Below are 22,433 nucleotides of genomic sequence, written 5' to 3'. Positions count from 1 at the left end.
ATCTGCACTTTTGGAAAGGCGTTGAATTTCATTACTTTTTGAATTACGCTGGCATTGTTGTATTAAAGCAACATTTGAGCGATGAGATGTATCAACATTTCATTATTTTGTTTTGTGCGTTTACAATTCTTTCGTCAAGTGTGTACAGAGAGAAGTGGGATTAAGCCAGGAATTTACTTGATACATTTGTAAAGGACTTTGATAGAATTTATGGAGCACGATATATCAGCAGTAACGTGCATAATCTTCACCATGTGTATGAAGAAGTAATTCGATTTTGTCCGCTTGCAACGATTTCCACTTATCCCTTTGAAAATCATCTTCAATTTTTGAAGCGCTTGCTCCGAAGCGGATGGAAAAACTTAGAACAGGCCAACAACCGTCTATCAGAGATGGAGCAATTTGATATGCCACGTATTGTGTGTGAAACAAATAATCCTACAATTAAGGAACGTGGAAATTTGATAACACTAACTGTGCGATCAAATTTCATACTGCAGAACTATTTCAGAAATGGGTGGTTTTTGACGAAGAATGATTCTATTGTTAAATTTCAATCAGTAGAGAAAGAATCCTCAACAGATAACGCCAACGTTCTAATTAGTGGACAAAAGATTAATGTTAAATGTGTTCGACTATCCTTTTGATTCGAAGGAAATTTGTGTATTTAAAGGATACGTCAATACATTGTCTGAAACCTGCGAAAACACGAACTTGGATAATGTAAGATGCAAGTTAGTGGCATTAGCAACCTCTTGTAAAGACGAAATTATATTTGTACCGGTTCAACACACCTTAGAATAAAACAATGTCTTGAACCGTGTGATATTTGTTATTTCTCATTTTCTATACATTATTTTAAATTACACTACAATTTTACAACTTATAGGAACTTTAACTTCACTTCACCGACTACAACGCGTGAACCAATTCTACAAGAGCAAATGGATATAGTGATCATGCTCAAAATATTTTAAGTATCACTTCAAAAGAAGACTTCTAAAAATAGTGATCCGATATTGATAATATTTTTACATAGATGCAGTGCTTGCTGTTAGCAAAACCTTTTTGATAACCCTAACCCTAACCAAAAACTCTAAGTGAAATATATACAATTAAATAATATGTTTCTAACTACTATAATAAAAATGATAAGTGTTAAGAGTGGAAAAGAAAATATTTGATGATAAAACAAATTTAAAAGAAAATAAATTTGAGGAATACTACGAACGTTTCACTGTGTGGCACGATGTGCGTTTAGTGCTTTGTATATTAACACGGTCCGTAGCATTCCTCAACTTATTTTTTAAAAAGAAAGAAATGTAATTTGGATTGGATTTTAAATTGTTATTGCTACCTATTTTGATAAATAAATCTAAAAAGTTTTGAAAATTAACTAAACCTAATTTTTTAACACCTGCAGTTTTGCTGATACCACTCCAATTTAATGTTGCAAAAAAGGTTTTGAAAACAGCAAATCAATCGCATCGTGCAGACGATTATCCACATCTGCACGCGTGATTTGCACTTGCATCCATCTAACTACTTTGCTATTAAATTCAGGATCGTTAAGTTCTTCATTAAATTTAAAAAAATCTTCTTCGGAATCGATTGGGCTGATTTCAAAATCAGTCCTGGGAAACAAGCCTTCCCGACGACGAGTTGCCGCTACAACTTCATCCATAAGGGATGTAACGCGTGAAGAATTTTTAATGACTACATCCATTTTTGAATCTATAAAATCTACTCGACTGCTTAAAACGTTAATACGTTCATTGACGATAGCGAAATTGTCATCTTTTTTTTTTGTAATTTTGCACTGAATTGCTCAATTAGAATTTTCAACTCATTATTAGTCGTATTCGATTCAGTGCATATTTTATGTTTTTTCGGTGCTACAAATAATTAATGTAAAATAGCATTGTGATGGATAAAATTATATATTTTGTCAGTAAATTTTCTTACCATTAGTAAAGAGGCTACCATCGTTATTTATGTCATCGTTTACAGGAAATGATAAAAGATATAAGGTTAAATACAATGTAAAATATTTACTTTGATGAAACATACCGAATTGTGCTGCCGGAACCGAAAAACTGTTACGTGAACAGGGTTGTTGAGTAGATGGGTTGGTTTCTGAAACATTATGACATATAGTTTATATTATTTTAAATTAAATTTTAGTACATTCGAGCTCCACCGTAGCGCTTGCGTAAACATACCACCAGAGTTGGTAGGCGTTTGCGGAGGGGAATAATGAAGCGGAGCAAGGGGTGGCAATTCCAAAACGCTTAAAATGTTTAATTATGGCGCGGGATTAATAACCTTCCCAGTGCATCACTGATCTAAAATTAGAAACACATAGGTAAAAATTGTAATTAAATAAAATTATGTGCATTATAACATTCAACGTTACCTTCAAGAACATTTCGGAGACTGCGGAGATGTACTTTTTCGGTTGTTCAGTGCACTAGAGTTTTGCTCTGCTCGCTCTTCTTCTTGCGCACCGGTCTGGTTAAACATTTTGCTGCAACAAACAAATTGACAATACACTTCATAAAACCTTTCTCGTAACGGAGCACGATACCAAGGCTGCAATAGCTCAACGGGTAACGCGGAGGATTCAGAACAGGTAACACTTTAATTGTATATAATCAACTTCTAATCCAAAACTTTCTTCCTAACTTTCCATAGAAAAACACGCACCGGAAAAAAACACTGAGGATGACAACTTCACCAGAAGAAGTACGAACAAGAAAAGGCGCGTTAAACAGAATGACGCGTACACCTGCATGAGAGCGAGCGAATTAAAAATGTGAACAATGGTGTACATGGAAAAAGCGATAGCGAGAGCAAGCGTGAGAGCAGCAAAATATATAATTTTGTCGAGGGCAGAAGAGGGGGAAGAGCTGTTTTTTTCTTTTGTGGTCCGACCACGTCTGCCGCACCGAAAAACCGGTTTTAAACGCCGAAAATCAAACATTCGGCGGCGTTCGGGTCGGCTTCGGGCTATCGTCCGAAAAGTCTTTGTATCTCGTACACATTTTCGGTCGCCGTTTCGAGTACGAAAGAAAGGCCGAAAACATACCCGAAAACCGCATTTTTACTTCTTTGGGAAAGCGTGTACCACCGACAGAGGAGGAGCTAGCCCGACGTCGGCCAACAAGCGTGAATGCGAACGCCAACGTCGCAACGAGAGAGCAGATCGCCATCGCGATTCCATGTCGGCCGACGTCGAAGCCGTCATCGCAACCACGAACACGTCAACGCGCTGAGTGGGAGCGGTCTAGGCCGAAACGATCGGCCAGTCAGAGAGCGTGCGAGAAACGACCGGACGAGACCGGCATTTTGCCGTCTCCGCTTTGTGCGGTCGTTCGCACTCGCACAGCAGAGCGAGAGAGTGAGCGCGTGCGCTCGGTTCGGGTACGTTCGGCATTTTGCGTTCTCCGCTTTGTGCGGATGTTCGTACCCGGCCAGTAGAAGGAAAGAGAGCGCACGCGTACGCGATGTGTGTGAGTTTCGTCCCTTTTTCGTTTACGTTTTGTGCGGATGTTCGTTCCGTCCAACCGTGCAGTAATATTCGTGTCCGTCATTTTTAAGTGTCGTGTCTTCGATGAGATAGGCGTGGCGCGTATCTACTAATTGTAGATGGGGACGCTATTGCAGCCGGTGGCTACGCCTTCGTCGGGAAGGCTGCCGGCAATGGAGTTGTTTATTTATTGTTCATTATTTGTTCATGCGTGTTAATGTATTCTGTTCTGTTACATATATGTTACACCTATACAAATTTGTGAATTATTATGAATAAACATTCGGCATTAAAAAAGGAGGCCCCACAGCCGGAAAAGCGAGTTACCAAGGAGTTTTCCGGGCCTACCGGGAAAACGGTGCGACTCCCGAAAGGGGTTTGTTTGGGGAGGGGTGTGCAATTTCAATAGAGAATACCCCCCCGCAAGGGTTTACCCCCACCCCCCATGGAAAGTAGCGGTTTTTTCGGGCACCCACCGTTGCCGAACCATACACCGGACCCCATCAAGTATCAAACGGTACTTGATGGTATCAAACGACGCGGCTTGAAGAGACGAAGCCAACGAACAAGTTTCCACCCCCCCACCTATACCCACCAACCCCCAGACGTTTTTTTACGGTTTTTCGCGAATTTGCCGGGGAAGGAGGGAAATAAGAGTGTCGGGATGTTCCGCAGCAACAACGCGCACAAAAACGTCTTTGTACCGGAAGCGATTGGACGCCATTTGGGGGAGTTACTTACGCACGGGAATGCGTTTTTTTTTGGGTTTTCTAAATTTTCCAGCCGCATCCCCGCATCCGACCCCTCCATCAACGCGGCCTGAGGAGAGGACCACGGAAAACAACACCTTTCCTGCTTACCATCCATCACACCACCCCCCCCCCCCCCCACCCAGATCGGAAAAACCCGTTCTTTACGGTTTTTTGCGATTTTCCCGGGGAAGGAGCGATACTAGCTGTTTCGGGCAGACGAGTTAACTAGTCAAAGGGATTTAAACGACGGACGGTCGTTCCCTTTGGCAAAGAAGGGGAGCGTTCCGGGGTGCGGTCGTTGTCCGCTCCCGGGAAGCGGTCGGACACCCCTTCCCCTTCTCCGGCGACATCATGGCCGGCCGGATCAGCGGAGGCAGTTGAAATCTCGGAAGAGGAGGATGATGGCGAATTCTCCGATGCCTCCACCCTGGAGCAGACGGTGGTGGCGTCGCAGGAAGCAGAAGGGGAGACATCCACATCTGTGGTGATCCCTGAAGGCGGAGAAGCGTCTGCGCTAAAGTTTCAGCACAAGATGCTGGAGACCCTCGCCAAGCAAGTAGAGACGCTAACTGAAGTGCTGCGACTCAGCCGGGAGCGCGAGGTTGGTCTGAAGTGCACGCTGGAAGGGCTTCAGGAAGGAATGCGTTCGTTGACGGCACTACACTCCTCGGCACAGTCTGGTGGCCAGGGCAGTGCCAGAACGAAACGCAGCCGGCAACAACACAACCGAGCGAAGAAGACTTCGCAGCAACAGCAGCAGCAGCAGCAGCAGCAGCAGCATCAGCAGCAGCAGCAGCAGCAGCAGCAGCAACAGCAACAGCAACAGCAGCACCAGCAGCAGCAGCAGCAGCAGAAGCAGCAGCAGCAGCAGCAGCAGCATCAGCAGCAGCAGCAGCATCAGCAGCAGCAACAGCAGCAACAGTAGCATCAGCAGCAGCAGCAGCAGCAGCAGCAAAAGCAGCAGAAGCAGCAGCAGCAACGGACGGTCACAGTGTCGGCAAAGGGCCAGCAGCAGCACCAGCAGCAGCAGCAACCGCAGCGTCAGCAGCAGCAACCGCAACGTCAGCAGCAGCGGCCACAACTCCAGCCGATGCAGCAGCAGATTATCTGGGCAATGGTCGTGAGCGGTCGGAATAGCCGAGCGCAACGCCCGACTCAGCAGCAGCAGCAACCGCATCAGGAGCTATACGGGCCACCTCAGATGCGCCAGCAGCAACAGCAGAGCCAGCAGCAACAACATCAGCAGCATCGTGCCCAGTCCAAGGGGCGTCCTGCACGACCCGATCGCATCGCGGTAGTCCCCGGTCCGGACAAAACCTGCACGGAGATGTACGTGAAGCTGCGCACATCTCAGGAGCTGCAAAACGTCAGGGCTGATATTGAGATTGGGCGTCGGACCGCGCAAGGTCATCTGATCGTCCCATTACGAAAAAATGTGGACAGCGCTGAGCTGGCTCGCCGGATCCAGCTGGCACTCGGCGAGGATGGCGTGGTCCGTGTGGTGACGGAGATGGGAGAGCTTCTCGTTACCAACATCGACTCTCTGGCCAAGGAGAGTGACGTGGAGCTCGCCATCAAGGAGAATGAGGGGGGCAGAGCCGGAAATCGCGCGTGTCGAACTCTGGGAGCTCCGTGATGGCACGAAGCGACCTCGAGTGCGGCTCCCACTCACAAAGGCACGGCTTCTCATTGGTCAGAAGCTGACACTGTGCCAATGCGTCAGTGGCATCCGCGAAGTGCCGAAGAAGCCGCTCGACCGTCAGCGTTGCTTCCGTTGCCTGTTGATGAGGCATCTGGCGCGAGACTGTCGTGCCTCGTCGGACCGGTCGGGTCAGTGTTTGCAGTGTGGCGAAGAGGGCCACCGCATTAGCCAGTGCACTTCGACAGCTAAGTGCATTGTCTGCCAGGGGCCCCATCGTGTGGGCCACTCATCGTGCCGCCAGAAGCGGGCGTAATGCGGAGAATGCAGGTCAACCTGGGTGGTGGACGCATCGCTCAGGATCTGGCCCTGCAAACAGCCCGCGCGAAGCGGGTCGACATGCTGCTGCTGTCAGAGGTGTATCGGCCTCCGGAGGGCAGCGGAAACTGGGCGGTGGATTCGTCGGGGTGAGCAGCTGTGGTGGCAACCGGCCACCTTCCGATCCAGCGGATTTGGCACTGTGCCATGCCCGGGTTGGCTGCTGCGCAGATTGGAGGAGTGGTGTTTATCAGCTGCTACACCGCTGCTGTGGGCAACGGAGTCGCCACTCCCAGTGTCGTGGATGTGTCTTTCGCTAGCGCATCCATCGCTTGTCCGAACACTTGGGAGGTGGCAGCGAACACCGCTGCGTGCCACTACACGGCGTCGGACCACCAGTACATCTTTTTCACCGTGGGGCCTCCAACTCTTGACCAGCAGTAGCGACGACAACAGCAGCAACACCACCAGCAGCAGCAGCAGCAGCAGCAGCAGCAGCAGCAGCACCAGCAGCAGCAGCAGAAGCATCATCAGCGGGGACAGGGATCCTCTACGTCGTCCACCACTTTTCGGCACGCTGGCCGTAGATGGAAGACGACCCAGTTTTCGGTCGAGGCATTCCTAGCCGCACTCCAGACGGCCGGTTTCCCGGAGCGTGCCGTCAGCCAGGAGGAGATGGTCGACGCCATGCTAGATGCATGCGACGACACGATGGAGCGCGTCACCATGTCGCATCGTGACCCCCATCGAGACCTTTTCTGGTGAACTCCGGAGATTCTACGTCTTCGGGAGGAGTGTGCGACTGTGCACGGGCGGATGCTTCGAATCACCGATCTGCAGGAGCGCAGCATCGTGGCTGCACATCATCGGATGGCGAGGAGAGCCGTGGAGAAGGCTGTCCGTGCCAGCAAGCGAGCGCAGCTCGACGAGCTGATTCAACAGGCGGAAACCAACGAGTTTGGGGCCGGCTATTGGGTGGTCATGTTTCGTATTCGTGGTTGCTTCGGGCCACCTGAGAAAGACCGTGTCGTGTTGGAGCGGATAGCCAACGATCTGTTTCCCGACACATCCGCCTGTTGACTGGCCGGAAGCCGAATCGTCGAGCGAAGACACCGAGGAACAGAGATCTTCGCCGACCCCTGTCACCTTAGGCGAGCTCCTGTCCATCGTGGGATCGATGGCGAACCGGAAAGCGCCTGGACTTGACGGTATCCCCAATACGGCGGTTAAGACGGCCATTAGGAAGTACCCGGAGGTTTTCGTCCGTTTGTGCCAGGACTGCCGTGAACGGGGTGCGTTTCCAGCGCCCTGGAGGACTGCTGCCACAGCCTGGCAAGCCTCCCGGGGAAAGCTCCTCCTACCGGCCGCTGTGCATGCTCCACGTACTTGGCAAGGTGTTGGAGCGCCTAATACTTAACCACCCCAACGAGTTCCTGGAGGAACCAGATGCGGAACGGCTGTTGGACGGGCAGTACGGGTTCCGGCGAGGCAGACCCACCATCAGTGCGATCCAGCGCGTTGTCGAAGCGGGCAGGACGGCCATGTCCTTTCGCCGTACCAACGCCCGAGACAAGCGCTGCCTGATGGTGGTGGCACTCGGCATCCGCAACGCCTTCAATTCTGGGCCCTGGCAAGCCATCGCCAACGCGCTGAGGGACAAGGGAGCACCGTCATCGCTGCAGAAGATGCTGAAAAGCTACTTTGAGGATCGGCGACTGGTTATTGATACCAGCGACGGCCCTGTTGAGCGGAGCATCAGTGCGAGCGTTCCGCAGGGTTCCATATTGGGACCCACGCTATGGAACGTGTTGTACGACGGGGTCCTGGGTGTCCAGTTGCCGGAGGGGGCCGAGGTTATTGGCTATGCTGATGACCTTGTTGTCTTGGTCCCCGCAACGACACCCCAAGCCGCTTCCTCGACTGCTGAACGAGCCATCGCGGCAATCACGGACTGGCTGGACCGGAACCATCCCTCGCTGGCACCGGAGAAAACGTAAATGACGCTGATATCCACCCTGAAGCGTCATCCGGTCGTCAGCATCAACATCAGAGGTGTGGTCGTGCAATCACAGCGCTTTATCCGCTATCTTGGAGTTTGGTTGCACGACCACCTGTCATAACTGCCGCATGTTCAGCAGGTTGCAGCGAAGGCCATGAGGATTGCGGAAGCCGTCACGCGCCTCATGCCCATCCTCCATCCAGCCTGCGCTACGGGGCCCCATCTAGCGCTAGGACTCCATCCTGCGCTACGGGGCCCCAGTATGGTCGGAGGGACTGCAGCTGCAACAATGTCGCAGATTGGTCCAGCGGGTGCAGAGGACGACGGCCATTCATGTTTGTCGGGCTTTCCGGACAGTGAGAGGTGAGACGGCCGTGCTGCTTGGATGAGACCCCAACTGCATGCAGATCGAGGAGGACAGTTCATCACCGGCTGAACGATCCAGCAAACGAATACTCTAGGACTGGTGTTTGGAATCTGGAGCATGACCGGACGTACGGGCAGTGGCAGCAGCAGTGGCACGCAGATGCGGCCAGCCAAGACGTCAGTCGTTTCACTTGGTGGAAGCATCGAGTGCTACCCGACGTGAGCGAATGGCAGTCACGGAAACATGGAGACGTGACGTTCCAGTTGGCGCAGGTATTGTCTGGCCACGGATTTTTCCGTGACTACCTGTGCCGGATGGGCTTCACGTCGTCTCCGAACTGCCCCAGATGTCCTGGCGTCGCTGAGACGGCGGAACACGCCGTTTTTGGCTGTCCACCGTGTGCCGCTGAACGTGGAAGGCTGCTCGAAGGGGGGAGATCGAGTCAGATCACTCCCGAGGATCTCGAGCCAGCTCTGCTCGAGAGCCCGGAAAGATGGAGCGAAATCTGCGAATTCGTCGCACCCGGAACTGACGAGCTCCAAGACGACTGGAATGCGGAGAGGGAACAGTTGGTTTTGCAGGGCCAGTTGTCAGCCGCACGCCCCTCCGACAACTAGGTGGCCGTCGCTCGCAATCAGCGCCGGAATGTTGCGAGGAATGCAGCACGGGCGAGAACGAGGGAGTTGCAGCGAGGTGGGCGGCTCCCATCACCAACTCCATCGCCAACAACAGCTGCACGTCGTGCGGCCATCCGCGAACGAGTCGCGAGGTTCAGGGAGAGGCGAAGGTCTGTGGCCTCCCTGGCATGGCTGCACGGCGATGGCATGGAGTCTTCCAGCGAGGATGAGGACGTCTTCCCACCAGCAGCACTAGAACGGGCAAGCAGCACTAGATCGGGAGGCCTCTCTGCCGCGGAAGCAGCCGCAGCAACAGAGGCGGATGCAGCTGCGCGTTGTAGGGGTCAATGAGCGAGTGTTGGGCACCTCCGTTATCGTTTTGGAGATGTACCGCCCAGTCAAACTCCGCACCTGGCACTGTCCATCACGTGGACCGATAGGTGTCGCCAACGGACGGTACAACGGTACAAATAGAAAGAGAAATCCTGACCGTGATCGGTCGCCAACGGACAACCGATGAACTGCTGACCGCGATCGGTCAGCAATTATTAGATATAAAACGCGAACAAATTTCAATAAAGTTTGTCATTTAACCATCAGAACGAGTCTGAGTATTATTGGCCTTTAGGCGGCGTGACCTGCACCTGTTTAAAGAAACGCGCCGCTAGGTTAGCTTCGCGCACGCGACAAACACACTAATATCATGGAAATGAATTTCAATGAGGTCAAAATCGATATGGATTTTCAAAGTTAAGATTCATTGCCAAAAATTGAAAATAACAAACAAATTGTTGTCAACGACAATGATTTGAATGAAGAAGAAAAACGAGCATTGAATGGAATATTAACAAGCTATAAAGAAATACTACAATTCGAGTCCGATCCTCTTACATTCACACACAAAACAAAACATCAAATAAGAGCTACAGATAACATACCAGTCCATACAACATCGTATACATACCCGCAAGTTTATGAAGATGCAGTTCAGATACAAGTAAAAAGAATGCTAGACGATGGTATAAGATAAGTCAAGTCAGTAAAAGTTAATAAGACAGTCCCTTTCACCATACACTTTTCCGGTATGGGTGGTACCAAAAAAGGCAGCTTCAAATAGCAATAAGCAGTTTCGTTTCGTTGTTGACTATAGGACGATTAACGAGAAAACTATCAGTGATCGTTATCCAATCCCAGAAATATCAGACACACTTGATAACTTAGGGCGGCCCAAGTAGCATTTGACAGCTATCTTGTGGGCAAAGGGGGTGGAAAGAGAACAGAAACAACGACGTGAAGAGCAGTGGTGAATTGCACTGGGTGACTGGCATATAGAAAGACAGAGAGCGCATATAAGAAAGAACGAGAGACAATGAAAACAGACGAATGACGTTCCGAATTGTTTACATAAATATACCCGGCATTATCTAGTGCAGAACAAGCCATTCTTTGTGTTCTGTTTTTATCATTTTAATTAAAGTATTTTGAGCGAAAATTAATAGAAAATGGAGAACGTGAAGCGAGCGAAGAAAAGTGGACTATTGAGAAGGCTGGGAAAGTCCTTCAGGGAGCAGTGAGAAAGAGAATTGGAAGCTGAAAATCAACCAGGACCGAGTACGCTGCAACCCAACCCAAGCCAAACTGCAACAGGTAAGTTTTTTGTGTTCTGGCTGTGTATTCAAGTGAAGAGTGTGAAAATAGAATCAGGAATATCAAAAACATATAACGAATATCGTGTTACAGTTGGAATGAATGGTCGGGTTTGTTAACTGTTGCTGCTTGTGCTGTTTAATGTACGGATCGGTCCTGCAACTGTGGCGATCCAGTGGCTTTCCGCTGATTTTGATACAGTGAAAGTTTCGGTACCGGCCGAGCAGTTGCACTCTTTCATACGATAGAACCGGGCAGAACCGTAGCGCCTGGTGCTTTGTAAAAAAAATTAACCAACCTCTGTGGTGCAGTGGAATTAATTACCGTGTATGTTTTTTCTTTATTTTAGATACTGATCTGCACATCACCGATGAGGATATGCATGAAGAGATATATGTGCATGAGCTTGATACTGGCATGGCTGAGAGTGCAGAGTACTAAGAGGAATGGATATCGTTAACGGATGAAGAAGATGAAGAGGAAGATGATGCTGAGCAGCATGTGGTCAAGGAAGATGATGAAGCCAACCGGAACAACACGTTTTCCAAAACAACAATTGTGGGCACTATCTCATCGAATAACACATGCTGCTTTGAACGATTTATTGGAGATAGTTCAGGAAACTACGGAATAATATGTTCCTAAAGATGCCCGGACTTTCTTGAAGACTCCCGTTGGCGTTTGCAAACAAATTGCTTCGGTGGCAGGTGGACAGTTATGGTATCAGGGGATTAAAACACTCTGCAATACCATTTCAGGTAATATATCTTCATGACCATTGTATTCACCCAAACTTACATTCGTGTATTAATTATGATATTTACTATCTTTCTTCTCAGAACCGGAAAGCTTCCCGTGGATAAAATTTCAGTAAACTTATTCGTAGATGGGCTACCGCTTCATCATAGTGGACCGACACAATTATGGCCCATTATGATGCAGCTTCACGAGCTACCGGAGGAGCCTATAATGGTGTTAGGTATTTTCTGTGGCTCGTCGAAACCAGACAACGTAGAAGATTATTTACGTCCTCTAGTGAGCGATTTAAATGACATTCTGGAAACCGGAATCATCATCCACAGCAAAAAGATTACCATAAGCCTCAGAGCCATCATAACTGATACTCCTGCTCGAGCGTTTATTAAAGGTAAGCAAATTCAATACAATAAAAAAATTAAGGCAGTATTAAAGACTCGTCTCTTTTTCAGGAGTGGCCTATTTCAACGCTGCAAATGGCTGTATTAAGTGTAAAACTGTGGGGCGACATGACAAACGTACTCGGAGAATGATTTTTGAAGGCGTAGCAGCTAAAAGGACCGATGCAGAGTTTAGAAGCGGGCAATACGCTATTGGGCATCAAAGGCGACCTACACCTATAGCGGATATTTCAGGTTTAGACATTATTAAGCACATACCAGTATCGGACGATCTCCACCTACTACATTCCGGATTCATGAAGTTATTCGTGGTAGGTCATGCAGAAGGAACTTTGTCTTCGTTTCCCAAGTGGACATTAGAAGAACAAGAAGAGGTTTCGACCATTTTATTAAAAACTCGTTTGCCAGTAGAAATTAATAGGGCTATGAGATCGCTTAAATATGTAAAATTTTGGAAGGGGTCTTAATTTCGCACTTACTTAAATCATATTAGCATACCATTACTGAAAGGAAGAATTCACGATGATGCCTATCATCATTTTAAGCTGTTTTAAAAAAAGAACTGTTTTTTTTTTTTAGAAAAGTTAGTCACAGAATTTAGTTTGCATTATCACAAATCGTATATCACTAGCATCATACACAATATTTTACATATAGCTGATGATGTACGCGAAATTGGACCCCTCCCTACAATCTTTTCGTACCCTTTTGAGAACAGATTACAATTTATAAAATCATTAGTACGGACAGGTCATAGGACGTTAGCTCAAGTAGTAAGTAGGCTAACAGAGTTTAGGGAACTAAAAATTAAGCATAATAAGACAAATATTTCATATCCAATAGTAAAACATAAGAAAGTTGAGGTTATCTTTAATATTACATCAAAATTTATGTTAAGAAAAGGGAAAAGAAATGGCTGGTTCCTAACAAAAAAAAATGAAATTATAAGGTACAGTAGCGTTAAGCAAGTATCAGGAGCATACGTTATAGAAAGACAGCAATTATTGAGGAAACAAGCTGCTTTCAGTTATCCGATTACTTCTGAAACAGTTTATAATTTCCAAGGAAAACTAGAAGACATTTCATAGGAAATAGTTCAGGTAGCATTAAGTAATGTTAAAGTTAAGCTTGTAGCAATTTCTGTCAATTATATTCCATTTTATTTCAGTCCACTTTTGCACACTTTAATGTAATAAACAAAAAAAACTTTATCTGCTGTATAATATACATATTGTTGATGTAGTTACATATTCTATATTTTATATTTATCTACATATTTTAACGTATATTCGAAAAAAATTAAGTTCAGAAAATGTACAACTAGTTCTTATGGTATAGACTACTTCATTCATCTTAACCTACTTAACCTACTTAACCTACTTAACCTAAATCACTTAACTAACTGAACTTATTTTATTCTTCTTCAGAGTCCGCTACTCGTCGTTTCTTAACCGTTAATTGTCCAACTGGCTTAATATTATTAAGTTTTTAAATAAAAAAAAAATTCTACTTGATCGTCCGTAAGTTTGGAAACTTCGTTTCTCCCGACTATTTTGAATAACTTTAAAAATTGCAGAATATTTGCTTACACAAATTTTTGAACAATGTGATCCTCTCCCAGTCCAGCTACATTTTTTTTAAATTCCTTCTCAAAAACATGATCCATCAGAATGCACAATCTTTTGTTACAATCGCTAATATTTTTCAACATGTGCGTCATGTCGTTCACCAATTCTGCCATGTAATTTCCTTCCTGAAGGTCATTATCCAACTAGTTGAGAGCTTCCTCTGTGTTTACTTTATCTAATGCAAAATTTCTTGGGACTGTGGGTCCATTTGCATACACCTGATTTAAAACAAGTTTAATATATGCTTACGTTTTTCCATCATGTTCAATCCTAAATCAGCCTTCCTTTCTATTCTGCCCAATTGGGAGAGGCCGGAATACGAAGGACATGAGTCTAGCAAATTTGCCAGCCCAAAATTAGATTGAGTGGAACTTGGAGGTTTGGAAGGTACGGTTGGTTCAGGCGGAATGGCTGGTTTAGATGGAATGGATGGTTTGGATGGTACGGTTGGTTTAGGCGGTATGGCCGGATTGGATGAAATGGATGGGTTGGTCCGGCTATAGGCCGGAGCCTGGGAGGCGGTACGGACGACCATGTTTGTTTTCTTTAGTGGAAGCATACTTTACAACAGGACGATTAATGGATGTGAATGAGCATTCAGGAGTAACAAATGGAGATGGTGGTGAGGGATTGGAACGGGCTGGCACTAGTGATCTAGTTTCTAAAATAGTTATGGAAGCACCTTATGTATTGTTTGCTGAACTTGGAATAATTGGTGGTGGAGATGATGATCGGCTATTTGTTGTTGACGGGTTTCCGCTGCTAGAGCATTGAAGGCTCTTTTGAAAATTGTTGTTTTTATCTGCCATACCTAAATAAAATGTACAGATCATTTAGCAAGCATATTCAAAATATGAAAGAACAGAAAACATTACCGCTCGCAAATACTGGATAACTGTAAGCCACCCACGCATGCACTCGTTTTTGATCTGAAAACGCCGGCCGGCACCGATGATACACTGCGCAGCTCTGATGAATTGTGCCAAATCCGCAAATAGTTTTGAACGAGCTCTGGCTCTTATTCGTAAGTCACAATCGCACCGGCAGTACACCGACTATTCGTTGGATTTGTGAACTGCACCGTCACGCAGAAGGTAAGAGTTATATTCTTGTTGCAAACAACCTCACATAAAAGTTTCAGGATTTTCAATACCATTACACACACCGCTACCAACAACGTTCTTCTATACGCTACTGCCACTCTGTGATACTCTACAACTTCAGTAACACTCTGTGGTACGAAAGAAAAGGACACCAGGAAACTGTACCAATACCCTTCATCTGCAGCAAGGGCGAGACAAATAATATTCTGCATTGATATATTTTTTTTTATTTGGCAGTATAAACCGCAACAACATTGAACGTCATTTGTACGCCATTACAATTTTTTGGGCGCCATTTTGAAATGTCAGTCCGATGGACCTTGGGATGCAAACATGAACCAACCACCCCTCCAAACGCTGCAAAAGAGGGAATGGTGAATTTAGGCGTGGTGAATTGCTGCTTGGAGGAATCGCTATTTTTCAGCAATTGATTTACCATCAGGATATCACCAAATCCAAATAAATGAAGCGGATATAGAAAAACTGCATTTTCAGTGTCGTCTGGGAAGGTTTAATTTATGCGAATGCCCTTTGGGTTGAAAAACGCACCCGCCACATTTCATTCACATTCAGTATTGGATTGTTTACTTAGACAGGAAAAAGGGAAGTGCTGTTTTGTCTACATGGACATAGTTTTCTCGAGCTCACTGCAGAATCATAAAAACGACTGGATTAAAATATTTACGAAGCTCAAAGAAGCTTATTTGAAAATTCAAGTGAGCAAATGCAACTTCTTTCGAAAAGAAGTCAGTTTTTTAGGACACACAGATACGGAGGAAGGAGCAAAACCAAACAGCAAAAAGGTAGAAACTGTTAAAGCATGACCGTTGCCAAAAATGAAAAAGAGCTAAAACAATTCATTGGTACAAAAGGGTGCTATAGAAAATTTATAAAAGATTTCGCAAAAATGGTACAACCACTAACGAACTCGTTAAGAAAAGATACGGAATTCAATGTTACGAAACAGTTTGAGAGTTGTTTAGAAAAATGCAAAAAACTGTTGACAATGGATCCTATTCTAATGTACCCTGTGTTTGCTACCAACATGCTAGCTCTGGTTGCTAGTGCAGCAGACTATAAACTGCGCGCTAGGATGTGCGTGACCACCATGACCACCGACGCTAACGAGGCGACGAGGAGAACCGAACGCGCTGCAAGCAAAGCCGAGACAGGGACACCTGAGCGCAGACAATCATCATCGTGATCACGAAACACGAGGATCGAGAAGTGACACTCGCAGAATCTTGCTGGAACCTTCTAAATATTTTGCGGGTAGCAGTTCCTCGCGTATAAAAGTGCGCGAGAATCGCCGTAGAATGGAGTTGGATATGACCTGCCAAACGATTAAGTACAAAAAAGTACCAGTACAAATGAAAAGAATCTACCACCCCCTTCTCCTTTCTGAAAGAAACCCCTTGAGGCAACCCGGCGCCCCAACACCCTGATTTCTCAAAAGATTTTATTTTTACAACTGATGTGAGCGACTGGGCAATAGGGGCCGTCTTGTCGCAAGGATCATTAGGGAAAGATAGACCAATGGAATACGCTTCACGTACTCTGGGCAAAACCGAAGAGAAGTACTCCACTACTGAAAAAGAGTTACTAGCAATGGTGTGGGCTGTGAAGCATTTTCGTCCATACCTCTATGGCAGAACACTTAACTTGTAACGGATCACCAACCACTAACGTACTTTTTGACAAATAGTAACCACCGAATTGTTAGAGGCAAACTTATTTTGGGAGAATTGGATTACGAATCAGTTTGCAAGCCAGAGAGACAAAATGTAGCTGCCGATGCTTTGGAATTCAATTCGATAAGCTTTATCTTCGACAACGAAGCATTGCCAGATACAAATACTGTTCAATTATTACTCAAACATCTGAATCGGAATCCAGTCTGCCTCCAGCTTCCGTAACGATTAGACATGTTTCGTTCGGAAGCGTCCTAAAGATCATTGCGTACGGCACATAGTTGGCATTGTTCTCGTGTGCGATTGCGCAATCAACGTGATTACCCGTATCGCACTAATCGATGTCTCCGCATTTCTCCGGCATTCGCTCGGAGTTAGTGTTTATCGATCGAGTGGCGCCTAGCCCCGATCATTGTGTGTTTTAGTGTTGTGAATGTGTGTATCTGTTGATCGTTGCGATAAGCAAGCGCGTCGACGCTGCATCGCCGCTTCGATCGTAAACAGTCTAGTGTGTGTGTGTGTGTGTGCGTACCTGTGCGCGCGAGCCTTGTGTTTCGTGTGTAGCGGTAAGTGTTGTCTCCCCTCACTCCCGCTGTTGTCTCCGGTCCCGTCATGGGGACTTATTTATCGGACTCGGAAACGGAGATAGAGCCGCATGTTAAGCGCAAACCAGGTCGCCCTAGGGCCGCTCCGGCCACAAAAAAAGTGGCCTTTGACGAAGGTCCTTCGACCTCAAAGGCCACGAGTAGTGCCCCAATTATTAGCGGTGCCCCGCAGATAAAAGCAAACGAGCACCGCGCACGAGCTTACCCGTCATCGTGGGAGGGTAAACCGCATGTTTATTTCATGCCACGAACGAAGCAGCTCGATGTTAGGTCGATCGCGGCTGCTCTATTCAGAAAGTACCCGGGCGTTGCCGATGTTTTTCGGATGCGCCCGAATAAGATCAGGGTCACCGCAAAGGACCGGGCACAAGCCAACGTCATTGCGGCTGATCCAGATTTTGCGAAGCACTACCGGGTTTATATCCCCGGTAGTCTGGTTGAAGTGACCGGCGTAATCGAGGATTTCGATTACCCAGAGGAGGAAATTTTGAACTTTGGGGTGGACGCTTTTCTAGCACCAAACACCCAAAAGTAAAAGTGCTTGAAGCCAAAAAGATTTTCAAGTTAGACGCCTCGTCGAAGGACGAGAAAAAGTATATCCCGACCGCCTCAATCCGGATTACGTTTGAGGGAACGGTACTTCCGCAGGCCCTCATTCTTGAGGGTCTCCGGATACCCATCGACCGGCCATACGTACCAAGGGTGGCCACCTGTTCAAAGTGCAGCCGGATTGGACACGCTGAACCGTTTTGTACTCACAAAACATGTTGCGGTAAATGCAAAAGGGCGCATACTACAGAGGAATGCAAAGCCCCGTCCCAAAAATGCTCGCATTGTCGGGAGGAGTGGCATGAGGTAGCCTTGTGCCCTGTGTACCGGAAACTCCAGAAGGAGCAGACAAAAACTGTAGCCGAGGGGGCACGCGGCTTATACAGCGATGCTCTCAAGGGAGCAAACGCAACGAACCCTTTTGCAGTTTTGGGTACAACTGCAAATGGCGAGCCTAGTCCGACTGCACCCGAACAGGTGCCACTGAGATCGGTAAAGATCATGAGAGTGCCTTACAAAAAGGTACAGCGGAAGGTTCTAAAGACAAAAAATAGACCTTTGGCACCACAGCGCCACGCTAAAGTTTCTTCCCCGGTCCAAAACGTAACGCTGATCCCAAAACTCCTGCCCCCCAAATTGCCAGGAAGCAGCCCAAGAAGAAGCGATCTTATCGGACCGAAGCGCTAGTGGAAAGCCTGGCTTTTCCGACGGAGCTTCTCGTTGACGGAAGCTTCCCGAGAACTCCCACCCCATCTCTTTCCGAGATCCTTGAGTCCCTCCTAATGACCCTTAACCTCCCGCAGCACCTGCACATGATCGCTACTTGGGCCCTTCCTTTCCTGAAGGGGATGATCAAACAGTGGCTGGTTCAATGGCCATGCTTAAGTATGATGGTCCGTTTGGATGATTAATGGCTCCTACGGCTACTATCATACAGTGGAACTGTAGGAGTTTACTTGGAAAGCTAAACTCTTTCATAACATTAGTGGGCGAACACAACTGCGATGTGTTTGCCCTCTGTGAAATTTGGCTATCGGATAACATTAAATTAACCTTCCCGGGATATAATATAATCCGTGAAGATCGCGTTACTAGGGGTGGGGGGGTACTGATTGGTGTTCGAAAGAGTCACACTTTCACTAGAATACCCACCCCAAGACAAGAAATGATAGAAACTGTCGCAGTTAAGGAAAAACTGGGCGTTCTTCACGTGACAATTGCATCTATTTATATCCCCCCGATAGCCAATAATGAAAAGGAAAAAATTGAAAAGTTCAAAGAAGATCTTGGAAATTTAGCAGTGGTCTTGCCTGGACCGCTTTTGATCCTGGGAGACTTTAACTCCCATGGAATCGACTGGGGGTGCGATAAGGATGACATTCGCACTCCTATCATCCGAGATTTCTGCGACAGATTTGGTTTTTCAATCCCTAACTCAGGAGAGGCAACTAGGATGCAGACACCTCTAAGTAGGGCGAGTGCACTGGACCTGTCTCTATGTCCATCAGCAATGGCCCTGGATTTTAGTTGGAAGGTGATCCAGGACCCTATCGGCAGTGACCACATACCGATAGAAATTTCCTACATCAAGGGAGGATGCCCAGTAGAAGGAATCCCCGTTAAATGTGACTTAACGAGGAACATCGACTGGACGAGATACGGCGAATTAATAGCCGCTTCGCTTTCACTTGACTTGGAAGATTTGTCTCCTGTCAAGAAGTACGAAAAACTTGTTTCAGTCATAAACAAGTGCGCCCTTGAGGCCCAAACTAGGCGCTCCCACCAAGCAAGGACATTTAAAAAACCTCCCACTCCTTGGTGGGACAAGTATTGCCAAGCGGCTTTTACCAAGAAGCGTGAGGCATTTAAAGCCTTCCGGGACACGGGCTCGAGGTCCTTATATGAAAAATATAAAGGACTAGAGAGAACGTGCAAAAACCTGTTGAAGGCGAAGAAAAAGGGTTATTGGCGTAGATACGTCAATAATCTAGACCCCGCCACTTCACTTAATTCGCTTTGGAGAATGGCTAGAAGGATGCGAAACAGCAACAACATCAATGAGAGCGAAAGCTTTTCTGGCGAGTGGCTATATGAATTTGCCTACAAGCTTTGTCCTGATTTCGTTCCTGCGCAAAGCTTTACACAAAACACGCCTGGTAGTGACCCCAGGATGGATTCACCGTTCACAATGGTAGAGCTATCACTTGCTCTCCTATCTAGCAAGAATTCCTCCCCAGGTCTGGATCAGATTGGTAGCAAATTGCTTCAAAATCTTCCTGACATAGGGAGGAAGCGTCTGTTAAGTATTTTCAACAATATGTTGGAGGTCAACAGCGTCCCGCAAGAGTGGAGAGAAGTGAAAGTTGTCACTGTCTTGAAGCCTGGCAAACCGCCATCAAGACACGATTCGTATCGGCCAATATCGTTACTGTCGTGTCTGAGGAAACTCCTTCAAAGAATGATTCTTTTCCGGTTAGAAGAATGGTTGGAATCAAACAACCTTCTCTCAAATACCCAGTTTGGTTTTCGTAAAGCCAGGGGTACTAATGACTGCTTAGCCCTTCTGGTAACAGAAATAGAGCTTGCTCGTGCGCGCAGGCAGAACATGGGATCTATTTTCCTGGATATACAGGGGGCATTTGACTCAGTATCACCATACAAGCTGAGTCAAAAAATTAGAAAATGTGGGGCTGGGTCCAAAGTTGAACAACTTTCTGTTCAACCTTTTGTCGGAAAAAGCTATGTATTTCAACAATGGTAATATTCAGCTAAAACGGACCAGTTTCCATGGACTAGCCCAAGGGTCCTGCTTGAGCCCCCTGCTATACAACTTCTATGTTAGTGAAATAGATTCTTGTCTAGTACCAAACTGCAGCATTAGACAATTGGCAGAGAACGGCGTCATATCTTTTGCAAGCAGGGACGCCGCCGAAATACAACTGGCTTTACAAACCACTTTGGACAATCTTGCCGAGTGGTCTGAAAACCTTGGAATCAAGTTCTCTGCAACGAAAGCTGAGATGGTAGTCTTTTCCCCTTTTAGCGACACGACAAAAAACAGGGAGAAAAGACTATTTGACCCGAAAATTTATGTCTTTTTGTACGGTGAAAAGATATCAACTACCGACAATTTTCGATATCTTGGTGTATGGTTCAATTCAAGACCAAACTGGAGTACACACATCACCCATCTGGTGCAAAAATGCAGTAAAAGAATCAACTTTCTAAGGACAGTTACAGGATTCTGGTGGGGCGCACATCCAACAGACGTCCTGCGACTGTATAAGACAACGGTACTATCCGTTTTGGAATATGGCAGCATATGTTTCCATTGGGCATCCAACACGCATATCCTCAAATTAGAGAGGCTACAGTATCGTTGTCTTAGACTCGTACTAGGGAGCATGAAATCAACACACAACATGTCCCTAGAAGTGATGACCGGAGTGATGCCGCTAAAACTTCGTTTTGAAATGCTGTCGCTTCGCCTTCTAGTCCGTTCTTCAGTATCAAATCCCTTGATCGAAGAAAATTTTAAAGCGCTTCTAGAGACAGGTTCTAAGAGCAAGATCTTGAAAATCTACGAAGATTTTGTTGCCCTACAAGTGCATCCTAGCGCTCCACAGGCATTAAACCGTGCTGCCCTTCCTAAGACCTACAGCTCCCTTTTAACAACAGATTCCTCGTTGCACGAGGAAATTAAGACCATACCGAATGATCTTCGCCCGAGCTCCGGGCATTTTCAGGGATAAGTATGGGCATTTAGACCAAAGTAGCCAGTATTATACTGATGGATCATCCTCTAAGGAAGGCACCGGCTTCGGCGTTTTTAGTGAGTCCGCCGAAGCATTTTTCAAATTGCGGGAGCCGTGTAGTGTCTACACCGCAGAACTAGCCGCAATCTTGTACGCACTATTGATTATAGCAGCGAGACCTTCGGATCAGTACTTCATTTTTACAGATAGCCTTAGCGCTATCGAAGCACTACGATCCTCGAAGGCTGTTAAGAGTCAGGATATCCTTACCGTCAAAATCATAGAATTGCTTGGCTCCATGTTCGACAAGGCGTTCAGGATTACGCTAATTTGGGTACCTTCTCATTGTGGAATTCCCGGCAACGAGAAGGCAGACTCACTGGCCAAAACAGGTGCCCAACAAGGCGCCTTTTACGACCGTCCGATCACGGCCCGAGAGTTTCTTCGTCGAACCACAGCAACTTTCCTGTCTCGCTGGCAGAGCATGTGGCCGATGATCTCGGGCGATTCCTATTCTCGATCTCTCCGCAAGTGTCCCTGCGGCCTTGGTTCGGTGGGCTCTCTGTAGACCGGGCATTCATACGCATGATGTCTCGACTTATGTCGAATCATTTCGCGTTGAATGCTCATCTTCAGCGTATAACTCTGGCTCAGACGAAGGTGTGTGGCTGCGGTGACGGATTTCACGATGTGGATCACCTTCTGTGGTCCTGCGTGGAGTTTGAAACCGCAAAACCCTCCTTGTTGGGCACAGTCGAGAGCATCGGTAGACAACCGGGTACAGAAATTAGAGAAATTTTGGCGACTAGGGACCTCGCTTACATGAAGCTCATCTTCCGATTCGCCAGAGACAACGGTCTTCACATCCTTCCTTCACATCCTTTGATTCCGCATCACAATTATCCTTTCAATCCTAAGTCCCCTACATTCCTTTTTTTTGTTATTCGTTGTGTTGTCCGTGTCTTAATTGTTCTTTGTAGTGCCACGGGTGGTCCGTTGACGGTGCAACAGTATCCGGGACCAAAGTCGACAATATCGTTAGAAGGGAGGCAGACTTTTCTGCAATAGTGTTCTTCA

At 46.7% G+C, this 22,433-nt stretch overlaps 1 long non-coding RNA gene across 2 annotated transcripts; it reads right to left on the bottom strand.

Moving 5' to 3' along the window:
* Positions 1-1,798: 1,798 nt before the first annotated feature.
* On the bottom strand, positions 1,799-3,271 carry LOC118516613. Of its 2 annotated transcripts, XR_004907960.1 has the most exons (3): positions 2,707-3,271; positions 2,417-2,527; positions 1,799-2,345 (listed from the first exon to the last, which is right to left on the bottom strand). It is a non-coding gene; the product is annotated as an uncharacterized LOC118516613 (long non-coding RNA). The 2 variants fall into 2 exon arrangements; XR_004907959.1 differs by having other exon boundaries at positions 2,417-3,271.
* Between the last annotated feature and the right edge of the window lie 19,162 nt (positions 3,272-22,433).

The sequence above is a fragment of the Anopheles stephensi genome, unplaced genomic scaffold, assembly GCF_013141755.1.
Source record: "Anopheles stephensi strain Indian unplaced genomic scaffold, UCI_ANSTEP_V1.0 ucontig365, whole genome shotgun sequence".
In the NCBI taxonomy this organism is placed as follows: Eukaryota; Metazoa; Arthropoda; class Insecta; order Diptera; family Culicidae; genus Anopheles; species Anopheles stephensi.
Note: the sequence above shows the minus strand (reverse complement) of the source record. Positions and strands in the feature narration are given on the sequence as shown.